This window comes from Lepisma saccharinum, chromosome 12, assembly GCF_977018435.1.
Source record: "Lepisma saccharinum chromosome 12, izLepSacc3.1, whole genome shotgun sequence".
Classification (NCBI taxonomy): Eukaryota; Metazoa; Arthropoda; class Insecta; order Zygentoma; family Lepismatidae; genus Lepisma; species Lepisma saccharinum.
The window spans coordinates 16,009,736-16,030,529 of NC_139240.1; the positions used below are offsets into that span (position 1 = coordinate 16,009,736).

Sequence of the window (20,794 nt, forward strand, 5' to 3'; positions counted from 1 at the left end):
TATATATTTTTTGTACATTAATTGTGTACACTTTCGTTGTTAAAGATTCATGTTTTAACTGACATTTGTATTGAAGTAATTGAAATAATTGTAATGTAAGTAAAAATAATTCAAAAGTAGCAAAAACGTTGTTGGAAGATATACTTCTCAAACTATGCACAAATTGAAATAACACTTAAACGAATGCAACAGAAACTTCAAGGAAAGACTGTGTCTTTTAAAACAGTACACAATGCAAAGAACATTCAATAACAAGTTCAGCCGCAATTACTTTTAGAGCAAAGGCAACAATAATGCCGTTTCCGACAACATGCTGCCTGTTGCATAAGGAAATGAACTTTTAACTGGAAAGCTGTAAAATGGACTTTGGTTATTTCTTTAAATGTTATTAACTCCGAATAAAAATCAGATAGGAGAAATCAGATTTTATGTGACAATAGATCATGTTGTTGTCTTTCTTCATCCGAAATATCTAAATTTTGACAAACTGTGGAGTTCTCAGGTTTTGGAAGTAAGCTTATAATATAAAGGCAGCCCAAGTTGTCCAAAGAGGTTGTAGAGGCAATGTGTTTTCGGAACATCTCTGAGGTATTCTTATGCGCAAGTTGAAAGCGATTTGCACAGAAACCGAAGCAGCTGGGGAGAGAGTTGCAACACGTGACTGTTGGCGCTTGTTTACAATTCTTGAGCAGCGTTGCAAGTGAACAAAGAAACGGTGGGTAACAATGACCCAATGCAGAATTGTACAACAACAAAAGCTCACTAGCAAAAACAATACAATAAGCTTACCTTATGTGTTGTAAATACTGCAAATACGATCAAATGAAGAAACCAATGATTTATTCCAGGTCTTCGATGCGGTCCAGTTCGGAATCTGAATCAGACATTTCGCAACAAGAATATTCTGCACTTGAGAATGAATCGTCTGCACTGCTGCTACTGTCACCAACACTGAAAGTAAGATGCTCTATTTCTAGTTCCAGCAAACCCTCCATCCTAATGTATTGTTCCACAGTTTTTCTAACATTGCTGCAACATGACTCCCATTCGTCCTCGCCAATGACGGGAAAACTCTTCCTTACACAGTTCCCACACATCATTTAATTTGAAAGTCACATTGCAATTTGAAACCCATTGTTTAGAAATGCCCCAAATTTTCTCTTATAGCATTTAAATCGGAATGATATGCAGGCAAGCGAAGGACAGTGTGGCCATGTTCATTCATCAGTTCATCTGAAATGAAGGATTTCATCTTCGGTTTGTGCAGTTTTATAAGGCTGTAAAGTTCAGGCTTGAACATATTGTCTGTAAATGGTATATTGTTTTTTTAATAGCCACTCTTATTTTTCCTTTTTCCTGGTGTTAGACGAAGGGCATCTTTCTTTCTGAATATTATGGTAGGATGTGTTGTCGATTATGAAGACGGAATTTGGTGGTAAATTTGGAATGACCATTCCTCTTATCCACCGCATGTAATTGTTGAAATTCATCTCTGTTTGGTAGTCTCCAGTTTTCTGATTTGATTTAAATATCAGAAGGGTGTTAGGGTTGAACCCCTTGTCGCTGCCTACATGGACAATAATGAGACATTGCCCTTTGGATATTGGAGATTTCAGGCCCCCAAGACTATCGTCGCATCATGTTTTTGTGGGAACTATGGATGTAAGTTTCTTCAGAATATATAATAGGACGGCCTTCCGGACGATATCTACTGATGGCCTGTAAATAAGCAATCCTTGCATTCCGAATGTCATTCCTCTCAATAAGCACACGTCTATTAGTTTCCACTTTCGTCCACCTTAACCCAAGTTTTTTTTGAAGATCTTCAATAAACTGATTGCCTGCCCTTTATATCCGATGGTTTTCCTTAATTTTGCAAGCAGATTTTACTGTTGGGTGTACTGTTGGCAGTGTAAAATTCATTAATTGTTATCTGTACACGACCGCGGACGATTTTTATTTCTACGGGGCATGCTGTATGATGACGATGATCCAGCACAAACCGCCGAACTTTCCTTCTTAATTGATTTTTACTGTACTTCAAGATACACCTGTCGCAGCACAAACACGGTCAATAACTTTTTTAAGAGACAACTTTAAATCATTTTTGTCAGCCTCTTCTTGCATGAATTGCAAGACGTTTGCGACAACTTCATGTGTTTGTCCCCTAAGCGTTCTACGGTATGGAATGAACAGGAGGCATATTTTATGTAAGGAACACACTACAAAATCACACTTCTATACACTCAGCAGCAAGCTCAAGCCTAGCACCAGATCCTTGCACCTTGGTATCACTTTCACGAATGATTTCTGAGAATGTCGTTCTGCGCAACCTGCTACGCCGTCACAAGGAGGAAAACCATTTTAGGCTCGCTGACTAGCGAAGTGACAGAACTCAGAGCTGTTCCGAAAACAGGTTGCCTCTACAATGGAAGCTGCAAGAGAAGACGTATGGAGAAAATCAGTGTACAAATCAGGAACATATTTAGAACTATATTTTGGGAGGTGCCAGAACCAAGTGTCTCACATGTAATAATAATAATTAGTTAATAAGATTAGCATGTCTTAATAGGTAAGGTAAAGTTCCCCATGCACACATCACTGTGCCATGAAGGTGAATTTAGGGATGTGGGGTAGAGCCTCACACATTCTTGATCTTGGCCACTTTGGAGGTGATGTGATCAGTACCATGTTCTGGCTGCCTTTACCCCCTCCCCCAAAGTACCCACTGATTTGAGGCAGGGTGTGCCCCGAAATCCCTTTATGCAGGGACAAGGTCAGAAAAATTGCGAACCTAGATCACCCACCCTGGGAAACTAACCCGGATCTCCCATGTGGCAGTCAGATGCTCTACTGACTAGATCAATCACCACAGCTCTCCAGTGTGTCTTAATAATATTATTAAAATGAGTCAATCAATAATGATTATTATTGTTATTGCTACATGAAACAGGGGAAAAGGTGATCTAAGAATAGAGATACAAGAGCATGTATTCATTGGCTAGCTTATATCTAGTTTAGTTCAATTTATTTCTATAAAAACAGACATCCTACTAAAAAGAAATTAATGTAAAGAACATGAAAATGGATTGAATACCAAAAAGGTTGTTAGGTTGAACTGATCATTATTTTTATGTGTATTACTATTAGTAGTAGTGTGCATATATTTTTGCAAGCATTTACAATGAAAAGCCATATAAGCACAATTTAATCCTTAACTGTGGATCAATTCGTCTCAGATCATACAGGTAATGTCAGTTCATCATCATTGATTTTGTTGAAAAAAAAAATTACAGTGTACATAAAGTCCAGTAACACTTTCAAAAATTGCGATGTTCCTTGTAGTTCTATTTCTTGCTGCTAGATGGTGCTTTCTGGAGCTGATTTTTTTTTTGTGATGCATTTTGATAAAAGAAAGAGTGCTACAGATGCCCAACGGAAATTAAGGAGCAAATACAGATAACAAGCACCAAGCAGGAAGGCAATCTAATGTTGCTTCATCACAGAAAAATAACAAATCTATAAATTCATCTTCTCTCTGCTGCAATTCAGAGCCACACCGTTACTGCCTTCATTTGTCTTGGGGATATAACTTTTGCAAGTGCAGTTGGTATGGTTTCATGCACAATTTTTTACACAAAACACTCCACACAGTCATTGGTGGCATACATAGCTCAATTGAAGCTCTACATGTAGATTTCCTAAGGCTCCTTGTGAATGCTTCCCTCATCCCTGGCCGAGCACTTCTTTCCTTAGCACACAAGAACCCGGTTGTAACAAATTTCCGATGCCAATCGTAGATTGCCTTCCTGCTTCTTTTTCTTAATTTGCTTCTAAATTTTCCTTGGACATTTCCCTAGTACTTTTTGTTTTATCAAAATGTAGCACACAATTTTTTTTCAGCTCCAGATAGCGCCATCTTGAATTGCCAGGCTCTCACGGCGAGAAATCGAACTGTAATAGAGAAAAAAAGTTATGAATTTAGTCATTCAACTAATGTGCTGTGTCATGTGATAATGCTAATAGTTTCTTTACAATAATTTTTTGAAAGTGTTACTGGACTTTTTGTACACCCTGTATATGTTAAGGGACCACATAACACACATTCAATTTTTTTTCTGTTGTTTTGTTACAATGTTACAAGCTTACAAATACAAGCTACCAAAATAAGAAATCCAAAATTCTAGACCTTTTTCCCTTTAACTTAACATTTATTTAGTCTACTTAGATATAGCTGGAAATTAAGAAAGTTGATAATTATTATAATATATAATTAATTACATATAATTAATTAAGATAATTATTAATCCATGTAAAAATTAATGCTTCAGACTTCATCCTGGGTGGGGGAATGGCCACATTACTTTATTAATATTTTTACAAAACTTCACGCATACAAGAATGTACAGCAATTCCAGAAAATTGTCAACCTGGAGTGTGAAAATCAAAGTGTAACCAAGTAGCATGTATCGTACCTTGTTGGAAAGAAAACTTCATGTAGAATAATGTAGTATAATTATCTCCTAATGTAACTCATTTTTGCGGCTGCAGTATAATAAAATATGATGGTACTGCTAGTCAGAGCTCGCATTGTATAAATAATGGTTTTACTTCAACACCTATAAAATCATTCAGAAACTATCTACCTGAAAGTTAATTATATTACTAGAATGTGCATAAAAATAACATTATTTTGCACAGAAACTGTATACTAAAAATATCATGTATGAAGAAGTAATGCATGCTAAACTTCGTTAAGCGGTAGTGTCATTCCCTTACCAAAATATTTGAAAAAGTTTTTTTATAAGAAAATCCGAAAATCCAAAGTGACAATTTCATAAAACTTTATATCCTGTGTTAGGTTTACCCAGACTACTCAGACAAAAAAATTCACAGTTATATCTTAAGGCATTAGGGTATTATGGGTAGGTAATGGACTGACACTGGTAACGGACTGACTTTGGTAACAGACTGACATTATAAGGAAAAGTTATATAAAATATTAAAAAACTTTCATACATGCTACTTGACAGTCCTGCTTTAACATTTATTACTCAAATTATTTTTATAAAGTTATAAAATAATGTTAGTTACAGGAAAACCTCGTTAATACGAAGTTTAAGGGACCAAAAAATGTCAACTTCGTATTAAACGACTTCGAGTTATCCAAACTTTTCAAGATGGCGCCTGTTTTCAGGTGTAAATAAAGTAGAGTATAAATTACCCCCACAAAGGATGTTTTATACTTGGTGGTAGCTCAGAAAATAAGCTTTATATGTACTATATAATAATATTGTACGTTTTAAAGAAAGTGTAAAAAATGTAACACAAAATGAGAACACGGAGCTTACGCGGACACAAAGATTCCAAGGAGACGGTTAACACCATTTATCCTGCCTAGTTATACAACCGGTTATGCACGAGATGCATGTTGTGGCAAAAAGTATTTAAAAAAAAACTGTATTTTCTTTTAATTGTGCAAAGTCGTTGCTCTTCCACGAAATTCTTACAATTTTAGTTCACGTTTTAAAGAAAGTGTAAAAAATGTTACACAAAATGAGAACACGGAGCTTACGCGGACACAAAGATTCCAAGGAGACGGTTAACACCATTTATCCTGCCTAGTTATACAACCGGTTATGCACGAGATGCATGTTGTGGCAAAAAGTATTTTAAAAAAAACTGTGTTTTCTTTTAATTGTGCAAAGTCGTTGCTCTTCCACGAAATTCTTACAATTTTAGTTCATAAGAAACCCGTTTGCACGGAGACCTACGGAAAGGAAAACAATCTCGTTTATTGCAAGAAGTGAAACTCGGAAGAATCTTGACAGTAGCCACACTGGCCACTGGCGCGAGCAAGAGACGGGAGATAATCGGACAGAATGAATATTGGATTTTATCTGCGTTCACTAGAACATTGTCCGTTACAGGATTAACTGGTAAGAGAAGACTCTCTTGGGAGAGAACACAACCTTTCCCTGGCACAAAACAAAACAGAACAAAAAAATCGGTGCTGTAAATGTGGTTCTGGTTCGGCTGTCTAAAACACATCGTAAAAAAAGTCACGTATTCTTTGCTTCAGTTAAATTCATATTCGCCCCCCCCCCTCCCCCTTTGCAGGGATCAGTTCAAACTCTTCCTCAACTTGCATTGTAATCCACTCTGAAAAAGTAAACACACAACTTGCGATCTTTTTGCACCGAATGTGTATCCTAGGACACATTAAACAGTGCCGCACTCGATAATCACTCTCGTTTGGAACCCACTTTAAACTCTATATTTAGTCCCGCTTAGCTCATCAGCATAAAATGAACTAAAAACAAGCTTTACGAAACTTGCGTATTTTCAGATTAATCGACAATTTATTGTAGGTTTCAGGAGTATTCTGGAGGTCAAACACTCATTCCGCCAAAACTTTTCCTCCCATATTCCTACATTGAGCATTGCGTTTTTCTTGTTTTTTTTGTTTTTTTAACAGCAGCACGCTAATGGTTCTGAAGAAAAGTGGGGATTATATGGCTTTGCGAGATTCAAAACAATGATGCTTAGCACTGGATGAGTCATTGCAGTTATCGGCAAGCGAGAGCTTTCCAGACGCTAGACTAAACACTGGCGCCAGCTGCAGCGTAAACACAATGAGACCGGCTGGAAGTTAGAGCAGCAGGTGGTAGAAGGGAAATCATCCGCATTTTAAAGATAATGCAGTTGTATTAGACCAAACTTTTATCAGCAGTGTGAAAAAGAAAAATGATCCTTGCATTACCTTTTACCATGCAACAGACAATAATACGGGCAATATTTCATATCCAGACAGCTGCATTCAAACAAGAAAGAGGGACCTGAATTCTGCAATTATCACATTACCATGCACACCAGTGGCGGATAATGAGCTGTTGTAGGAGAAGGAAGGGGGTCACTTTTCTTTTACTTATCATGCGATTTTTGTTCGTTTTGAAGAAGGTATTCAGAACTGTTTGCTTTTTTTTTAGACGCCGAAACAATTAGCAACGGACCCCTCCCCCCCCCTTGTTTGCTGATAGAAAACGGGGAGAAGTCACTCAGACAACAAAACACTGTTTTGGCAAATTTTATGACCGGCTGGGAAACGTATGAAGCGGGAAACTGGAGTTGCAACATATGTAAGATCGACGTCAACTTTTGCGGGAAACCTAGATGACAACGCATTAAGCGGGTTGACGATCTTTAGTTGGTCTATGCGGCTTTGATTATCTGAAACAGTTTTCCTTTTTTTATGAAGTTCTACCGGGCACAAAGAACATGCTTTTAATGAAAGTGGTTACCCGAAATTGTCGGCTTCAAGGCCAAAAGTTGCTCGCTCACGGGAAATTGCTGTATCTCGAGCTCAGAGCTAGACAGATGGGTGAGACTTCCAGTTGTATTTTGGAACATTCATGCGATCTTATCTCGAATTTCTCATCTAACACTGGTGAATATTTCCAAGGTGGCGCATTCAGCGGGGAAAGAGCTTGACCTGCCATGCACATTGACAAAGAATGTCAATGTCCAGCGGGCATTTCGGGCTGCTTCACTCGAGTTGTCAGCTGCTCTTAGGACAAGGAAACATGTCAAGGTCAAGTTAAAATAACGTCCAAGCTCTCTCCACTTTCGATCTTCTCTTGTCGACTTACGCAGGTGTCTACTACGAATTAAGCAAAACCAGTTTTGCGGAAGGGTCTTGTAAACAACTTCGTATTAAAAATTATCCGTATTTCGATTTATCCATACTGAAATACATTATAAATCCTATCTTATCGGCTGGGGAATGGGAAGAACTTCGGATTAAAGAGTACTTCGTATTAACCAATATCGTATTAACGAGGTTTTCCTGTATATTATAAAATAATTTTTATTGTAAAAATCATACTTAAATATAAACAATATAATGAAAACAAAGGCTTGTTATGAAGAAGTAAAGAGAAGAGAGACTGAAAGACAGAAAATAAAAAGAAGTGCACTTAGTGAGAGAGGTAAACGGCAGCTTAAGAAGAAAAACCGTGAATACAAAAGGAAAGAAAGACAGAGGAAAAGAGAAACTACTGGTAGTCAGAATAATGCTAGTGCCACTGTTCCTCCTGAAACACCAACAACATCTGTCATTGAAACACGGACAAAAGTGTATTCATCACGTCAATCATTTGGGAAAGCAAAAAAACGTGCATCATCTGCCTTACCTGTTTCTCCCAGAAACAGACGAGCTCTTATAGTTGATTTTGCAAGGAACGAAGGACCAAAGATTGGTAATACCTCTACAGCTGCCTCAAGTGCCCAAACAGAATCAGAAACTAGAAATTTTATAAAAGAATTTTACTCCACGGATGAAATCTCTTGGCAAGCTCCTGGAGCAAGAGACTGTGTAACTGTGCGTGAAGGTGGAGTGAAAAGAAAATATCAGAAACGGTACTTACTTACAACCCTTCACGAAGCATATGCAATATTTTGCTTGAAGCATGCTCAGATAAAAATAAGTTTTTCCACTTTTCCTGATTGCAGGCCCAAGTTTGTGTTTCTTTTACGAAATATACCTCAAAATGTTTGTGTTTGCATGAAAACTAACTAACTAACTCTCTAGCCTTCTTAAACCCGAAGGTTCATGGCTGCAGCAACACAGGCCTTCCATCTGTGACTGATGACTGTGACTCAGTTGTTAGCATATGCAGATGATGTAGACTTACTGGGGGATGATGTGAATACAATTAAGAATAATGCTAAAATATTTTTCAAAACTGCTAAAGAGATAGGTTTGGAAGTTAACAAAGAGAAAACTAAATATATGCTTACAGGCCGAAACCAAGTATTAGGTAATAATCAAAATCTAATTATTGATAACAACTCGTTTGAACCAGTTTCCAAATTCAAATACTTAGGAGTAATATTAACAAATGAAAATTATATTAAAGAGGAAATAAAAAGTAGGCTTAATTCAGGAAATGCATGTTACTTCTCTCTTCTCATTTAATATCTAAGAAACTAAAAGTTAAAATATACAAAACCGTAATTTTGCCTGTAGTATTATATGGGTGTGAAACTTGGTCCCTTACATTGAAAGAGGAACATAAATTGAGAGTATTTGAAAATAAGATCCTTAGGAAAATATTTGGACCTAAAAGGGATGAGGAGACAGGTGAGTGGAGAAGGTTACATAATTTAGAACTACATAATTTGTACTCATGTCCAGATATTATTAGAATAATTAAATCAAGAAGACTTAGGTGGGCAGGCCATGTGGCACGAATGGGAGAAGAAAGAGGAGTTTACAGGATTCTTGTTGGGAAACCAGATGGTAAGAGACCTGTAGGAAGGCCAAGACGAAGATGGAGGGACAACGTTGAGATGGACCTAAAGGAAATTGTGTTTGAATGACACATGAAAACATTAAACTGTTATTAATCGCCCTCCATTCTTCAGGTATACATGTTTCTACAGAATTTCGGCCATTTATAGACCAGATAGTATGTAGTCAAGATAATGAACGTTGTATGACTGGCAAATGCGAAATATGTCCAGACTTAAATTCCGTAACAGACAGTGATGAAAGTGAAACAGATCTTTCAGAGTTCTGTAAGTGGTATGAGTGGGGAAATACTACTAACAGTGTTGAGAAAACTGAAAGACTGGAACTGTCCAAGATTGTTTTGAGTCTTTGTCAGAAAAAATTCCACACTTTCTGCATCATACTTTCATAAAACGTAAACAGCAGATGACTTTCCGGGGAAGGATTCAAAACTTACATGAAAAAGAAGCTGTCTTACAAATTGACTTTTCTGAGAACTTCACATGCAAGGAACAGGATGAAATCAAATCTGCCCATTGGAGCAATAAACAAATTACCGTTTTTACAGCTGTAACTTGGTTTCACGATGGAACTACATCACAAAAGAAGTCTTTTGCTATTATATCTGACTGCCTTAATCATGATAAATACAGTGTACATGTATATTTACAGTATATTTTAGATTATCTCCAAAACGAACTTGGATTATCAATTTCCAGTCTTCATATTTTCTCAGATGGCGCAGCTTCACAGTTTAAGCAAAGGTACACTTTATGTAACATCACATATTTTTTTACAGCAGGAATAAACAACATTGAGTGGAGTTTTTTTTGCAACTTCCCACGGTAAAGGGGCTGTAGATGCAATTGGGGGAGAAGTAAAGAGGATGGCGAGGGAAGCTGTAATGGCTGGGAAGACTTCGATTCACTGTGCACATGAATTTGTCACATTTCTTCAAGAAAAGAAGACAAAAATTGTAAATCCAAATTTCCACCATAGAAGACGTAAAAGCAACACTAGATGAACGCTGGGTTAATATTCAACAAATTCCAAACACACACAATATTCACCATTTCAGAGTCATCTCTCAAAATGTCATTGAATGCTCCAACTATACAGGATCGACTGAGAAATTTGTTCATTCCTTCTTGAAAAATCAGTGTTCTGGAAGTTACGAAGTATTACAAAACAATTCTTTGGAAGTCGAGAAATATTATGCAGTATTTTATGATCAGACATTTTATATTGGCAGAATATTAACCATGGACAATGATGAAATTACACTTAAATTTTTACATCGTTCAGTTAACAGCTTTTTCTGGCCACGACCTAATGATATAGAAACTGTAAAGAAGAAGTCTTTATTTTATGGTCCAGTTGAATTGCAGGGTGCTGGTCCTTTTGAAATTCCACATTTAAGAGAAATAGAAAAACAATTTAAAGATTTTAAGAAGCAAACAGTGTAACATTGTCATACAGTATTAGCACAGTTTATATACAGCTTATTTCCTTTGTACAGTGTTTAAATAGTGTTTGTGTGACTTATTGTTAGTAGTTTTTAGTGTTACTTTAACTAATTTCAGTTATATAGTAAAGGAAAATATTTTTCTTAGTAAGAATATCTAAGTCTGTTAAGTTTATGAATATATTTCAGAAGGTGTCAGTCCATTACCATACATGTCAGTCCGTTACCAGGCTTATTTTATTTTTTTCTGAACCACTGAATAAAACTGAAGCATTCAGATTTTGCTGTCTTACTGTACCACCTTCCACTATTAATCATTGAAAAAGAGAAGTACTAAAGTGTCCAACTTTCAGAGAATTTTATCAAAACATTCAGTAATTTGAAACCGTGGGTTGACACATGTGTCAGTCCGTTACCATGCAGTTTTTTATTATTTTCTCCATAGTCAGACAAAATTGTGGAAAGTTTGTTACTGGGTTAAAAAGGACTCTTTTTGTTATCTAACATGGTGATGTTTTGGAAATGTAATATTGCATATCTGCCTAATTAAAAAATTAAAAAGCTGAAGAAAATCTTCTAAAGTGTCAGTCCGTTACATCTGGAATTGCTCTGTAATTCTTAAGAAACAAAGTGAACAAATATTAATCGCAACTCAATGCAATTTTAGATTTTCCAATATTCAATTATTATCAAATCCCAGTACAGGTACAATGTAAATTCACTATACTGTAAAAAAAAGTGCAAAAATTCTTGACCACAAGCATAATTTCTTGACTTTCTTCACTGGTAGACCCCTGAAATAAACAAAGTATTTGGTAAAAAAAATTAAAAAATATGTATACGAGGAAAGTAACGCAATTTTCAAATCACTATAAATCAAAAACCGAAAATGGTAGAAACTTATGGTTTCCTTTATTTGAAAGCTTGTTTAAAGCTTCCAAAACCTGTTTATGAAACCCTCTTCAAGGGTAAAGTTAAAAATAAATATTTTGATTCTTTTAAAAACTCCATTTCTTTTAAAGTGAAAAACCACAGAATATGATTTTTCTTGGATAATAGTGCTTGGAAGCTGGACTATTAGTAACGTCACATCTGCCCTAATTTCTAATGTTATGTAGATAATTCTTTGTAAAAGAATTAAAAATGACATTCTTACCTTTTCTATAGAAATTATTTTCTCAAAACACCCATCTGAAAGTGTCTGAAATTTGTGTGAAATAGTCTTTGGTTTTTGTAGTGGAGTGGTCTTTAGTGAAGTACGTATTGTGCTAATTCAATTTTGGACTTGATAAATGTTTCATGGGGGCCATGTCCTTAGGCCAGATGGAAAATTATGAGAACATATGATACAATCCCAGCATATATAAGTTACTAAAATTTTGAAAAGTGCCCTTTGCAAACTAAGAGACATAGACAAGAAGGAAGAGAGACTCTTGAAGTGGCAGGGGTATACAGCAGCGGTTCTCAAACCCTTCAGTCGTAACTAAACATCTAATGTACCCCCAGATGTAAGACATCTTACCATAATGTAAGATGCACCCTGCTCTTCAGACATATTTTTAAAGAGAAAAAGGAAGAAAGAGAAAAAATATACCATATGCAAGGTAAAAGTTTAACTACTCGTTTCTGATATTTCTGTAATTTCTATGTACTTAGCTGACCTCTGAGGCAGTGATTTGCACAGTTTGCTACGATGCCAGAGTTCTCATGTTTGCATGCCAATTAAAGCTAACCTATTTCACTTGAAGTTATTGTTATGAGTTTACAGGTTTGGAGTGACATATTTTGCATGTGCCAGAAAAGCAATGTAAAATAACCTAAGTCAATTAATCTATATATGTTTTGCTTCTTTCTATTTTGTATCTAGTTTCACATGTTGTTTTTGTTTTTTTTCAATATTCTTTCTTTAGGATCATAGTTTATCACCTGATGTCTTCACAAGATCATGTTTATTGATGATGATGTTTTTCATTCCAATTTTACAATTCTTACTCTTTCACCTTATATTTATGCTTTACCATTGTGGCCTCCCTTATGGCACAGTGGTAATGCCATTGCCTTGTAATCAATAGGTCCTGGGTTTGATACCTGGTAGACAGTGGTTTGGATCCCACTTTAAACTGTAACTATTGGATTATATCCTGCATACCAGTGATTCTCAGGTACGCGTACCCCCAGGGGTACATTAATGACTTGGTACGTGGTCAGATTGGAATAGAAATGTGGAGAATACCCAAAAGACAACATTTTTGCTGCAGGTGTGTAGGGCAGACTTCATAGCTTTAACACTCCTTTGTTTCGTATAATCATGAAGATTGTAAACTTAGGAACACCCAATAAAATAATGAACATAGGATTGTAATGTTTATTTGCTTACCATCTTTCCACTTTTTGTGTGAAAAAATTCGATTTTCTTCTTCACACTTTCACTCCAATTAAAACTCTGTCTTTAAGAAAGAAAACAAAACTGATTTCATTTCTCAACAACAATTAATTATCAAGCTATGATTGTTTTTGCACATTGCGGTAAGTTAGAAAAGCAAGTGCTCCAAAAAGGTCCAGTCAGCATAGGCTAGAAATGTGCATGAAGCTCTGTTTGTTAAAGGTTAAAATCTAGGAACAATGAAAAGTTAAATACATCTCTCACTGCTCATGATACATAAAATCTGCAGATGAGAGCAGAAAAAACAGACAGTGAAAGTAAAAAAAAAAGACAGAAAAATATAAAATGAAATACATAATCAAACATAGCAATATAATAATTTTAAATTATTTTTGTTTGGTAAATAATTTTAAAAAGTTAACATTGTTTATTTGCTCCCAAGTGGATGGTGGTAGTGGCCACCAAAATTAATCGAACCATTAAAAGTAAGTCTCGTGGTTAAAATTAGTAATTTGTTTCTGTGTATTTATTAACTACCACATCTTTTATGCCCAAAACATGAATTCTTCATGTTATTTTACTAATTTTGTTTACATTGTCAAATATATTTCATTGTGTCTCCTGAAAAAGATGCATGTTTGTCGCACAGAACAGTTGAGAATATAAAAGAGTTATTACTAACGTTAAGCTGCTACTCACACAGATTTATCAGTATCGGCTGATACCAGTTATATCGGTATCTGAAAGTATGAGTTGGAATTTATTTACCGATACCAGCCAATACTTTACTGGCATTTTGGTCTTTTACAGGGTCCGCAAAAATGCCGCTAACGTTTTTGCAGATCCTAATTATGGAGTCTAAGTATGGAAATTATGAAAAATCTAATGTGTGCAAAAAAACTGGATTTTCTGAAAGTTAAGCAAAAAATGCAATCTTGACCAGCACTCGAACCCAGGTCTCTGGCATACCATGCCACAGCTCTGGCACGGAGCTACCTGATGTGTCACTGCTAGGAGGAACGATTCCACATAGGTAAAACAGTGGCAGCGGAAAATTAGGCAAAGTCAGGCCAGCTCGGTAGCTCAGTGGTAGAGCAATAGCACGGTACGCCAGGGACCCAGGTTTGAGTCCTAGTCGAGACTGCATTTGTTTCTGAAATTTCTACATAGAACATCTCCTGTGTGAGCCAAATCTAAATGGATTTTCTGAATACATAATATGTACTTTACTATTCTCGATTATTGAATATTTTACATCAAAACTCTTGGTAAACATTAACTAATATTTTCAACAACTTTTACTTACTACAATCTTGAAGCATGCTTTGGTGGAAATTAGTAAGGGTATAGGTTCAAAGTGCTATCGGCTTAACCTTGGTTATTACTAAATGAAAGTTTGCAAAATAAAAGGTGCATTCAAGTTCTAAAGTCTCCTAATTTACATTGAAAATTTACTCATGTCAGAAATCTGAAACTACCGTACTTCTCACCATAATCACCCCAGGCCCGTAGCTAGGCAGGGGTCAGGGGGGGCTGAGCCCCCCCTGGCATTGTCGTCAGCCCCCCCTGGCATTGTCGTCAGCCCCCCCTGGCATTGTCGTCAGCCCCCTGGTATTAGGTAAAACTATTGCATAATTTGTTTGCCGTGACAAGTGAAAATGTAGAGTGTGGATATTATTTGCTCATAACTTGATAGAATGATAAATTCACAGTACATGAAGAGCAGCTATCACATTTGTTCATCTTGTTTATAAACCGAAGTTTAAGTAACGGGAAGTATTTAGAAGGTTCTCCAAATTTCTTCCACAGGGGATCTATGCACCTTCGCTCCCCCTCTTTCGGCTTTCCCTTGTAGCAGGTCCTTTCCATCTGCATCAAAGGTCATCGGCTCCCAAGTTTTGCGAAGGGAAGTTTTATTGCCCGGTCGGGGGTGGAATATAAGGGCTTGCCCATGCCCTGTCGGGGAAAAACATTGACAAAGACACTTTGTAGAGTTCTTCATTCGTCTAAAGAAGGTTTCGCGTTTGCGCGGGTGTTATTGTGTTTCGTATCTTCGTAAAACTGATTCATGTGATAGTGAGTGTTTTTAGTGACGAATAATATAACCATGTTTTGTCCTTGGTGTGTAGTGTTGTGATATTTTAACGATTCCCCAGCACCATGGATAAATTTATAATTCGTAAAAAAACATCTGAATCTTTGACCACGGCGACCACCGTACCTACTCTTTCCCCATCTACGGCTGCCTCCAATCAAGAAGAGGATTTCTTGCCTACAGAAGTAAAGGACATTTCCAAACCAGGTGAGGAAATTAAACAGCTAAAACTCATTACCCCCGAAATGCTGATGGACGGTGTTTTCAAAGTGACTGGTTTAAAAGGTTCAAATGGTTAGAGTATTCACAATTTCTAGATGCAGCATTCTGCTATGCTTGTAGACAATATCGGCCTTTCGGATGCAAAGAAGTGGCCTTTACATCTAAAGGTTTTAAGAACTGGAAGGCAGCTCTCGATAAAACCAAAGCAGGGCTAGTGAAACATGATGCGACACTTACACACACAGAAGCAATGTCAAGGTGGGCAGAAAAGCAAAACCGTTCGTTGGTGGGAAAATCTATTTCTACACTAGTCAATCAGAATGTTCTTGAAAAGAATCAATATTATATCAAGAGCATTTCTGAAGTTATTCAGTTCCTTGCAATAAACGAATTGCCTCTTAGGGGAACGTACCACTTAGAAGAACATGAGGAACAAAGCCTGTTTCGAAATCTTTTCGAGTTCACGCTTCGAAAAGATGAGAAACTGGCAGACTGTTTTAAGCAGGTGCCTAAAAACGCATCTTACTTGTCCCCTGAAATTCAAAATGACATTATTGAAATAATGGCTGACATCGTACGTGAAAACATTGTTAGTGACATTAACAGTGCAGATGTTCCTTTGTATACTTTGCTTGAAGACGGTACACGAGATAAAAACAACACAGAAAACGTAGCCATAGGAATCCGCTATGTAAAGAATGGGACAGTCATGGAATCAATTCTGTGCATAGAAACACTGTCAGCTTTTGATGCAGAGTCTTTTGCAGATCTAACACTAAATATTTTTCAGAAATATGGTTTGGATAGTGCGAAATTGCTCAGCCAGTGTTTTGACGGGGCTTCAGTTATGAGTGGGAAGAAAGGGGGTGTGCAAGCTTTAATCCAGCAACGGCTTGGGCGTCTAATTCCTTACGTTCATTGTTTTAACCATTGGTTACATCTGGTAATTGTTAAATGTGTGGATGAAATTTCTCCAATTAAACACTTTTTCGAACAGAGTTCCATGTTACACAATTTTCTAAAAAAGGGAAAAGTTGCCATGTTATACGAGGGGAGAAGTCTTTCGCGACTTTTAGAACAACGTTGGTCAGGACATTTAAAAATGACGAGAACAATATTTGAAAACTACAGAGATATAATTCATGTTTTGCAGTTGGTGAAAAATGGAAATTTTAACGGGGATGACGTAGCAGCAAGTGTTGGTTTGCTTGTAGTCATTAGCAAACCTCAGTTTCGGTTTTGCTTAGTGTTCATGAAAAAGATCCTTGAAATATTAAGCCCAGTTGATAAAATGCTTCAAGCACGTAATGTTCATTTGGATGCTGGTAGAAAGATGATTGAAGCTGCCACAGAAACATTAAGGGGCATGCGTCAGGAAGATGTGTACGAAGGCATTCTGCAAGAAAGTAATGTACTGCTAGAAGAGGATGGAATTCATGACGAGATTGTTGAGCACCCCACAAGAAAGAGAAAACGAAATACACAGTTGCAAGACTTCGTTATCACTGACGTCCTAGGAGAGGAAAAGCTCACATCTCTCACACAAATATTCTACGAATGTTTAGATATTGTGCTAACAGAAATAAATAGACGTTTTACCAATAACGACGACTTATTGGAGGCTATATCATCGGCTGAGTCCCTTCAATTTAGCAACATTGAATATTTATCAGCCTTTGGAATCACCATTCCGTCAAAAGAGGAACTAACTGTTGCCAATGCATATCTCAAGAAACTGGATTCCCCTGATACTTTTAAAGAACTGTACAAAACTAGAATGGCCTACGAAGACACTTATGCTCTACTTGCTGGCATAAGAACTTTTGCATGCAGTACAGCATTGTGTGAATCCACTTTCTCTGTGTTAACCCGCATCAATAGCCCTCAGAGACTGTCAATGTGTAGCAAGCGCCTGGCAAATCTTGTTTTTCTGGCATTTGAGAAGAAACGAGCATCGAACATAGATATGTCGAGACTGCTTCACAGGTTCAACAACATGAAGAATCGCCGACTCCAACTTTTTTAAGGCAGAGGTATGTACTGTAGTCACTATTATTGAATATTGTGCATTTTTCATATGCTAACTAACTAACTAACTAACTCTCTAGCCTTCTTAAACCCGAAGGTTCATGGCTGCAGCAACACAGGCCCTCCATATCTTGAGCAAGTTCTACAGTATATACTCTTTTCCATCCCTACCGATTTCCTTTAAATCTATCTCAACGTTGTCCCTCCATCTTCGTCTTGGCCTTCCTACAGGTCTCTTACCATCAGGTTTCCCAACAAGAATCCTGTAAACTCCTCTTTCCTCTCCCATTCGTGCCACATGGCCTGCCCACCTAAGTCTTCTTGATTTAATTATTCTAATAATATCTGGACATGAATACAAATTATGTAGTTCTAAATTATGTAACCTTCTCCACTCACCTGTCTCCTCATCCCATTTAGGTCCAAAGATTTTCCTAAGGATCTTATTTTCAAATACTCTCAATTTATGTTCCTCTTTCAATGTAAGGGACCAAGTTTCACATCCATATAATACTACAGGCAAAATTACTGTTTTGTATATTTTAACTTTTAGTTTCTTAGATATTAAACGAGAAGACAAAAGTTTATGAAGAGAGAAGTAACATGCTTTTTTCATATGGGATACAAATATTTGTGTAATCAAAAGTGTATGAAGTGTTTAGTAAGGAATGAGGTCAGTAGCATTCAATTAACACTTCGAGAGATGACCGTGTTTTAGAAGATATTGAAGAAGAGGGTATTATTTGTATTATATTTCTATTTCTTTAATGCTTTATATTAACTTAATGACCCCCTGAACACACACAAAATAGCTTACCTTTATTTAATGTGAAACGTTTTTTTTAAAAAGTCACCTGATAAACCGTGAGCCCCCCTGATAAACCCTGAGCCCCCCTAAAAATCAATTGTAGCTACGGGCCTGAATCACCCTCTAGATATACAGGAAAACCTCGTTAATACGATATTGGTTAATACGAAGTACCCTTTAATCCGAAGTTCTTCCCATTCCCCAGCCGATAAGATAGGATTTATAATGTATTTCAGTACGGATAAATCGAAATACGGATAATTTTTAATACGAAGTTGTTTACAAGACCCTTCCGCAAAACTGGTTTCCCTTAATTCGTAGTAGACACCTGCGTAAGTCGGCAAGAGAAGATCGAATGTGGAAAGAGCTTGGACGTTATTTTAACTTGACCTTGACATGTTTCCTTGTCCTAAGAGCTGCTGACAACTCAAGGGAAGCAGCCCGAAATGCCCTCTGGACATTGACATTCTTTGTCAATGTGCATGGGAGGTCAAGCTCTTTCCCCGCTGAATGCGCCACCTTGGAAATGTTCACCAGTGCCAAATGAAAAATGCGAGATAAGATCGCACGAATGTTCCAAAATACAAGACGCGTGGCGCCTGGAAGTCTCACCAATCTGTCTGGCTCTGAGCTCGAGATACAGCAATTTCCCGTGAGCGAGCAACTTTTGGCCTGATAGCAGACAACTTCCGGTAAAAGCGTGTTCTTTGTGCCCTGTAGAACTTCATAAAAAAGGGAAACTGTTACAGATAATCAAAGCCGCATAGGCCAACTAAAGATCGTCAACCCGCTTAATGCGTTGTCATCTAGGTTTCCCACAAAAGTTGACATCGATCTTACGTATGTTTCCCGCTTCATACGTTTCCCAACTGTGCCGGTCATAAAATTTGCCAAAACGGTGTTTTGTTGTCTGAGTGACTTCTCCCCTTTATCTATCAGCAAACGGGGAGGGGGGGGGGGTCCGTTGCTAATTGTTTCGGCCACGATATTCTTGCTCGTGTGCGCACACCGGCTCCTTTGGCATCTAAAAAAAAGCAAACAGTTCTGAAAACCTTCTTTAAAACGAACAAAAACCGCATGATAACCCCCTTCCTTCTCCTACAACAGCTCATTATCTGCCACTGGTGTGCATGGTAATGTGATTTTTCACACTGCTGATAAAAGTTCGGTCTTCTGCGTTATCTTTAAAATGCCGATGATTTCCCTTCTGCCACCTGCTGCTCTAACTTCCAGCCGGTCTCATTGTGTTTACGCTGCAGCTGGCGCCAGTGTTTAGTCTAGCGTCTGGAAAGCTCTCGCTTGCCGATAACTGCAATGACTCATCCAATGCGAAGGAATAAGCTTCATTGTTTTGAATCTCGCAAAGCCATATAATCCCCGCTTTTCTTCAGAACCATTAGCGTGCTGCTGTTAAATAAAAAAAAAAACCGCAATGCTCAATGTAGGAATACCAGAGAAAAAGTTTTGGCAGAGCGAGTGTTTGACGTCCAGAATACTCCTGAAACCTACAATAAATTGTCGATTAATCTAAAAATACGCAAGTTTCGTAAAACTTGTGTTTAGTTCATTTTATACTGCTGAACTAAGCGGGACTAAATATACAGTTTAAAGTGGGATCCAAACCAGAGTGATTATCGAGTGCGGCACTGTTTAATGTGTCCTAGGATACACATTGGGTGCAAACATCGCAAGTTGTGTGTTTACTTTTTCAGAGTTGATTACAATGCAAGTTGAGGAAGAGTTTGGACTGCTCCCTGAAAAAGGGGAGGGGGTCAAATATGAAGTTAACTGAAGCAAAGAATACGTGACTTTTTTTACGATGTGTTTTAGACAGCCGAACCAGAATGAAATTTACAGGCCCCGATTTTTTTGTTTTGTTTTGTGCCAGGGAAAGGTTGTGTTCTCTCCCAAGAGAATCTTCTCTTACCAGTTAATCCTGTAACGGACGATGTTCTAGTACATAAAATCCAATATTCATTCTGTTCGATTATCTTCAGTCTCTTGCTCGCGTGTGACTACTGTCAAGATTCACTTCTTGCAATAAACGAGATTGTTTTCTTTTCCGTAGGTCTCTGTGCAAACGGGTTTCTTTTGAACTAAAATTGTAAGAATTTCGTGGAAGAGCAACAACTTTGCACAATTAAAAGAAAATACCGTTTTTTATAAGACTTTTTGCCACAACATGCATCCCGTGCATAACCGGTTGTATAACTAGGCAGGATAAATGGTGTTAACCGACTCCTTGTAATCTTTGTGTCCGCGTTAAGCTCCGTGTTCTCATTTTGTGTAACATTTTTTACACTTCCTTTAAAACATACAATATTATTATATAGTACATATAAAGCTTATTTTCTGAGCTACCACCAAGTATAAAATATCCTTTGTGGGGCTAATTTATACTCTACTTTATTTGCACCTGAAAACAGGCGCCATCTTGAAAAGTTTGGATAACTCGAAGTCGTTTAATACGAAGTTGACATTTTTTGGTCCCTTGAACTTCG

General features: G+C 37.2%; 1 protein-coding gene across 5 annotated transcripts in view; it reads right to left on the minus strand.

The window, feature by feature from the left end:
• The window catches only part of LOC145996577 (uncharacterized), a 106,528-nt gene that overhangs the window by 26,090 nt on the left and 59,644 nt on the right, over positions 1-20,794 (minus strand). The gene's annotated exons all lie outside the window — the stretch shown is intronic.